This window comes from Patella vulgata, chromosome 5 (assembly GCF_932274485.2).
Source record: "Patella vulgata chromosome 5, xgPatVulg1.2, whole genome shotgun sequence".
NCBI lineage: Eukaryota > Metazoa > Mollusca > Gastropoda > Patellidae > Patella > Patella vulgata.
In genome coordinates this window covers 29,396,857-29,404,898 of record NC_065883.2, presented here as the reverse complement: position 1 = coordinate 29,404,898, position 8,042 = coordinate 29,396,857, and positions in this window count along the sequence as shown.

Here is an 8,042-nt window from a genome sequence, read left to right as displayed (position 1 = left end):
GCGGCTTATCTGACGGCTCCACTTCACTCGCAAAGAGATACACCGTCAAAAGTGAACATGGACGTTTTTGATTTTTGTCTTAAAGGACAATATATGTGTTAGAGCTGGTTAAACACATTCCAAATATATTTTTAACACAGAGATCATTGCTACGATAGCTGAGTAATACAGGTTTCCCGTATCGGAAGTGACGAACGCCAAAGGAAAACACGAGTCGCTGCTTTATATAACTGACTGATGTGACGAGTGATAATTCCTTCCAAGACCAAAAGTTGTTATATGGGACTGTAAGAGGATATCTGACAATTCAATAAAGTAATTGAATGTCATTAGATAAGAGAAGACGAGAAAAATAGAAATAGTCCGTACATTTCCTTGTTTATATTCATTCTATACCTTATAAAAACATGGTAATGCACGGACTTTTCTGTTTTTATTACGTGTTCTCTTATCTAGTGGCAGTCAATTCTTTTTATGAATTGTCAGATATCCTCTCGCAGTCTCACACAACAACTTTTGGTCTTCGAAGGAATTATTAGTGAGTAGAAATTCGGCCGTGTATCTGTTATCACTCGTCGCTTCAGTCAGTTATATAGAGCGGTGACTCGTGTTTTCCTTTGGCGTTCGTCACTTCCGATACGGGAAACCTGTATTACTCAGCTATCGTACCAATGATCTCTGTGTTAAAAGTATATTTGGAATGTGTTTAACCAGCTCTAACACATATGTGATAATGACTGGCACCAATATTGTCCTTTAATGAGTAATTGCTCCACCAATCCTCAGACATTCAGCAATTCGTCATGTCATGCTCCTAAGCAACCGTCCAATTACGATTTGGGGCAATCTGACCCATTCCACTTGCAGTGCCACGGCCAATTCTTGCAGTGTTATCGGTTGACGTTGACGAACACGTCTCCCGATCAAATTAAACGTAACACACTAAAGCAAAGATACGCTTAACAGTAAATCTTAGGCAAGAACCGATAGGAAAGCAAACATGAATAGGATAAACCAGCAAACTTCAGTTTTCATCAACCCTTCCTTGAAGTGTCAAATTTGATAATGAACCCCTCCCACGTGTATGGCGCTATTGCGTGTCGCATGTGCAGCTCAGTGGTTCTGTTGGCGCGATATGTTCTTCATCTGTGAACATACTCTCAAAGCATGCCAAATGTCCATGATTATTTTTCATATCGCAACCTGCATAGGTATTTGCATTTCAATATCCCCTACTTTTTTTGAAGAGTATAATACATTACATTATATTAACTTATACCGTGTATATACCAATCTGAATTTATTATTTAAATGTCATACAGATCAGACGCAGTGATAATTGTAGTGTCCCGAGTTTCACAATCAACGTGTATAACTCTGAAAGTCATCATCATAAATCGCTAAAACAATTGGGACATAATCACGGAGATCTGGTCAGAAATTGCCAGCAATTGATAGTGTTCTTCGCATTGCCGATCTGAACAGTTTACGCAATCAAAGCAATAAAAGATCGCATCATAACTATAGTTTTGATTTATGACAGGGTACCTCCATATGTCCCAATAAACTATCCCACCAGTTTTAAAATATTCCATCGAGAAGTTCACAAATTTTGAAAGTTAAAACATGATCGGAAACCTGCTAAACACATGCTGTCTAAAAAATTTAAAATTTGAACGAGATTTTCCTTATACATGAAACACCAATCCTCGCGATTTTTATAACTTATATTACCTATGTCGCTTTGACATTATTTCATGATTTTGAATGTGTAAGGAGAGATACCACTGTTACTTATAATAGTAACTTATACATCAATGAACATTCCCAACAAGTTTGAACAACATTGTCCTGTATCACGTTCATAAACAAAATGTGACAGGTCTGATAACTCTGCAAAATACTACAAATGAACAATCCCACCCAGTTTAGAAAAAAAAAAACTGTATCAAGAACTATGTCATATACTGCCTTCAAATTGGTTCTTATACAGTAGAGTTGGACGAAAAAAAGAGAACACACCTAGCCTCGTGCACTAAACTACAATGGCTGAAAACCTTATTTATGAACATGAACTCAATAAACTTTAAAACATACTTACAAATAAATAATGTGTTCTTTGAAAGCTGCGAAGATGTGGCCATAACATCAAAAGATAACAAATTGAACACCGCCGTCAGTAACGCCACTAGCACCATATCCATTTTGTAATACAACTACGTCTAGCAAGATTACACCCCCCCTTATGATTTGCCCATCATTTCCTGATGTTTGACCATCTATAGCACCTTATCATACACACTGTAAAATCCGGGTTGATATCACACACAACATAGTTGGCCCTATTTGATTTTTTTTATCATTAAACGCAAAAAGGTACAGTAACAATTCAGTTCAAGTCATGTATTTATTTTCTCCAGAGTATTCAACATAATGATGTTTACTAACACAATTCGAGATCACAATATAGAAAAACAGTTTTATTCAATTGGTTGTATTGTTTCCCTTTGCGGAAGTCACAAATATTATGATTATCTACAGATTGCTTTTATATCTCCTCTCCAAGAAGTCTTGTACTAAATGATATGTTGAACGACTACGTAATTGTTATATTTTTGTCTCATTTATATAGATATAATAAATAAATTCGTGGGATAACCCCCAAACAATACACGTAGTTGTATTTTATTTACATGATCCATTTCATCATAATTGGTCAGCCTTTTTCGGGACAGTATTTTGAACAAATACTTAAAGTAGTGTTTCATTCATTATACGTTTTTATGATCAATATATGCCACCAGTAAGAAGTTAGTATTCGATATTAATTCGATAATGTCATGTATGTACTACAATAGTGTAAATACAGGCCACCCGGTTGAATCTCTGAAATTAATGATTTGTACCCCAAATATGATTACTAACGACGAACTTTATCTCTCCTGCCTTTAGTATTATGACTACAACCAGTTTTAATTATGGACAATATTATGGTTTGTCACGAATATTCACAATTCTCATTTGATAATGATAATTTACACAAATGTCTAACATAATAAAGGTTCAAACGCAATTCTTCGTTATAAGAATTTGAACTATTTTAGCGGCATAATTGTTATTAGTCAAATTTTCCCCCCGATTTCCCCTGCTTAATTCTGGATTAGTCCAACCATTTTATCATTGATTCCCTCGAGCTACATACGTCACGTTCCATATTTAATATCCATCTATCAAGATTTAATAGCAAGTACACTACCACTGCTAAAATATTAAATTCATATAAACATGTTTTATTATACCGGCATTATATTCCAAATGAACTGATTGCTCTGTTTAAATCAGACTATGCCGACATTATAAATAAAAAAACATTTTTTTTTTATTGTGAATGAAAGCCCTGCACTGATATTTCATTCCATATAATACTGACTGCTTTGCTGTTGATAGTTGTTTGAATGAAAATTGTACTGGTAATTTATTCCACTGTAACTGGTTGCTTTGGCAGTTGATGGTTGTTTGAATGAACACGAATTGTGCTAGTAAGCATTCCACATTTACCGGTTGCTTTGCAGTTAATAGTTGTTCGGGTGAAAATTAAAACCTACTCATAATTTATTCCACACTAACCGACTATTTGAATAAAAATCACCATGCACTAGTAATTTATTCCAAATTAACTGGCTGATCACTAGTTATAAGTTGTTTGAATGAAAACCAAACAGTACTGGCAATTTAGTCCAAGCAACTTAACAAATTATGTGAAAACTGAATTGCCCTGTTCAATGGATGATGTACTTTCTGTCTTCAGTTATAGAATTACCTACATGCACACATTGTGACACTTATTCCAAAGGCTCAGGTTTATATTAAGAAAAAAGAAGAAAATCTTGCACAGTTGTATCAGAATCCTCACTCCCATTTTAGCTTTTTTGTTCAGATGCCGAAACGGAAATTGTCAAAATTAATATTATAAATGGGTAGGTAGAATTATTAGCTGCTTGAACTCAACTCTCGCATTGCTCGAAAAAGAAATGATATCCATAGTATTTGTTACGACACCATTGTGTTCATTTTCCAGATGACACGTAATCGAGACTAGAGCAAAATCAGAAGTTATTACTGGGAGCTAAACTATACTGCTTGAGGTTGTGTGGTTATATAGCGCTTCTAACTATCATTATCATCAATTATTCATATATATACAAACATCCTACCGACAAACCGATAGCAACTCTAGATACAGAACATAAAACAAACACTCTTTAAATAATTGTTATTGAAGTCAATCAGGTCGAATAATATCCTGACTCATGGTAGACGAATAAAAGAACTACCGTAACTAATATCTCAACTCGCCCTTCCCAGATTTTCCTCCGCGGTGGCTCCGGGAGTAAGCCGCTTGGTCGCCGACCAGGAGGTCTCTGGTTCGTTCCCGTTGCTGGCCGAGAAAATTCCTCGTGGTTTTCCGGCGTGGTTCCCCTTGCATTTGGTGCAGGACGGAGGACCTGGCAAGGACAGTACCTAGTCGTTCGGATGTGGTAAAAACCGAGATCCCGTGTACACATTGACATGCACGTAAAATATCCCTTGATAGATGGAATTCGAAATAAAAATTCCCTCATACTATAGTGCGTTTATCCCCATTTAGTTTCATTTCTTCCCACATTCCTACGATGATATGAAGTGAAAATTACATGATAAAATCAATATTGTGTTAACAGTAATGGGAATTGATTGTCGACTTTAAGATAACAGATAATCAAAAGTGACCTGCTTTTATTAAAGAAATGTTTGTCCCAAAAACTATTCAGATCGATAAGAATATTATTATATCACACCGCCATCTTTATTTCTCTTAAACGTTTATTTTATACCCAAATATGCATAATTACACAATCAATAAAAACACATATTTTTGACTTTTTAAATATATTGTTAACGATCTGGATTCTTTATTCTGTTATTTCGTGAAATGCTTTTAAAAATATCGTCGGGGTGGACTTTGCAAGTCGCACTGACATCTGGGTTTGTCTATTCCTGTGTTGTTTTGAGTTGCTGGGCATAGACCGGAGGCTCAGTGGGTGGGGGTCCATCAAATGGGCACGGAACCACACCCAACTTTTCTACAGTAAATTTTTGCGTAAAATAAACCTTAAATCAGTTGAACCCATGTCAAGGTGGAACTGCATGCTTTTTGATACGGTTGGGTTATTTGAGGAGCCAGATAGTCTAAAAATAGAAGACGATACGTGACAATGCGTCTCGAAAAATTCTTTGATCTGTTTAAATAATATATCCTTTGTGTGTGAATTACCACTCTATGGTTGGTTGTGTCTTATTGTGTATCAATATGGAAATTTCTATTTAAGGATATTGTTATTGAAGGTAATAATTATGAAACGTCAATGGGCGTCTTTTTAGTTATATTTCGGTTCTAGAAAAATAAGTTGTTGCAAATGCAGCCTTTATGCGCAAACGCATAAGCATACTAAACACAATTAATGGCATGATCATTTTGTAAACCACATCCTCCTATTAAAATTGACCGAAACCGGCGGCCAAATTCGAGTCTTATGACCAGTACCGTAATTTTATTTCAATCATATAAATCTGGTTAATCGAGACTACGGAAAATACATTTCGTTCAATTAATTTCCAGTCTCATTTTTTTTCCTGCATAGTTAGAGCTAGCAACAATGTAACTTCTAAACTCACTAACGCGGCAACTAACAACAGGGTTTTACGATTAAATAAAAGTAACTTTCACAGTCTTGCAGTGTCGGTACGTTGCCGCGAGAGTGAGTTTAAAAGATAGAAAAAGGACGAAACTACATGAGTTGACCCTTAACCGAGAACCGTTACAATATGTACGCCATTGGTTACAATCAACTAACTTTGAAATTAAATCGCCGATTTTTAACCAAAATTTTAATCTTAGTTCGTAACTGCGTATTTTTAAAAGTCCAACGAATAAAGAAGATTTTTTTTGCATGGCTTCATTGATAAATAAGTGAATGAATATTGTCGCGTGAATGTCTATTTTAGGCGAATATTTGATGCCTGCAGTGCCCGAGCAAACCGGTGACTGAACTTTTCTCATAAACGCTGTTTTGATCTGAGTGACAACATGCTGTTTAAAAAGGTCAGGTTTAAGGCCAGCTCAATTTTTCGTGATGGTCACGAGATGTAAACAGGGCTAGATTCCAACCACCGCCAGGCTTCTACCAACCACCACCAGGCTTCTACCAACCACCATCAGGATTCAACCAACCACCACCTGGGTTCCACCAACCGCCACCTGGATTCCACCAACCACCACCTGGATTCCACCAACCACCACCGGGATTCCAGCGCCGACCAAACCAGGGCCTACCAAAGGCGCGCCAACCAAACCAACGTCTACCAAAGGAGCGCCAACCAAACCAACGTCTACCAAAGGAGCGCCAACAACCCCAAGAAAATGCAGGTGTCGTGAAAGCCTTCTTTCAGGTCCTCCAATGCCTCCACCACTTGACCATTATGGAGAGTCAGGAGAATGGAACACCAACCAGAAGTTTCACTTGGAAGATCCAAGACCTGAATAAGTTCGTGAAGCCGGCCATGAAGACGCCTACCATAGCCACTACCATTGAGACATTGAACTTGAAATGGGCCAAGGACGTCGCCTCATCCCTGTCGACACACTACCGAGCCATGCTAGCGGAGAAACTGGAGTACTTGAAGTCACGTCACTTTACCAAAGATGCTGTACAAGAGTACTCTAGCCACGCCCTAGCATGGGCCAAGAAGTCCTACGGCAAGCGACTTCAGGATAGTGTGAAGACAGAGTTCCACCGCGTACTGTCCACGGTCTCTAAAATTGTCACGCCCCCTCCCCCATCACCCATTACACACAACCTTCTCCGGGACACACCAAAACGATACACACCCAACAAGAGAAAATTATCCCCTGGAGAAGGCACTTGCATTAACACTCCCTCGAAGCGTGCAGCTAGATCAACCAGTTCGCCCCGGGTTGTGTCTGGCTCACCTACTTCCTCGGGATCTATATCGCCACTAAACGCGCTTGTCGACTGTCTGTCCCCTAGATCGCTCATCATTCCTAACCCTAGAATCGCCACCAGATGTAGGCGATCACTCAACCTATCCCTAAAGAGACCTCACAGCTACAAAGGTAAAGACGAAAAGGATTTATGGTTCCTACCACCCGTCATGGCAAAGACCCTGGTTATTGGATCCTCTAACCTGGCTAGGATTGCATCCTTCCTCGGGGACTGGGAGACAAGATCAGCCACATCAAACAGATACTCCAGAACTACATGGGTCCTGCACCAGAAGAATTAGTGATACACGTCGGGCTCAACAACAGGGAGGAAAGTGGACCAAGGATACACGAGCAGATACTAGATCTACTCAAGGTGACCAGAGCAGCTTTCCCAACAACCAAGCTCTTCGCCACACAGATCCCCACTTCTTCCTGACTCCGACAAGAAAATCCGATCGCCTACCAAAACATCACCAGCTACAACCAACTGATCTCCACTGCACCTTCACTAAACGCCACCACATTACCAATCTTCAAGGGCAAAATAGAACTGAAAGGTAACGACGCAATCCACTGGAGCCCATCAACTGCTGGATGAGGAATTTAAACTAGGATTATGGAAAAGGAATGAGAAGCCGTCTTTAGGACAGACAGTTGTCAATTTGAGCGACAGACTTCTCAACCCCCTAGAAATGAACATTCTTGATAAAGGCCTTAAATTCATCCCAACCCCCACAATAACATCCATAGACCCCATCACCCAGGCAACCGATCGCTTCCAAAGAACACTTTCGTTGACTTATTTTTTTAGGAACAAACCCGGCAGAGGTAAAAAATTATTCACAGCAAAATCCACATGGAAACCACCTAAAAAGGCATTATCACCAGCCATCCTAAAAACTTTCGACGAAATGAATATAGAAATATCATCCATTCAACCACAATCACAAAAACCAAATCTCAACCGAGCAACTAAAACGGCATTAAACACCCTTAA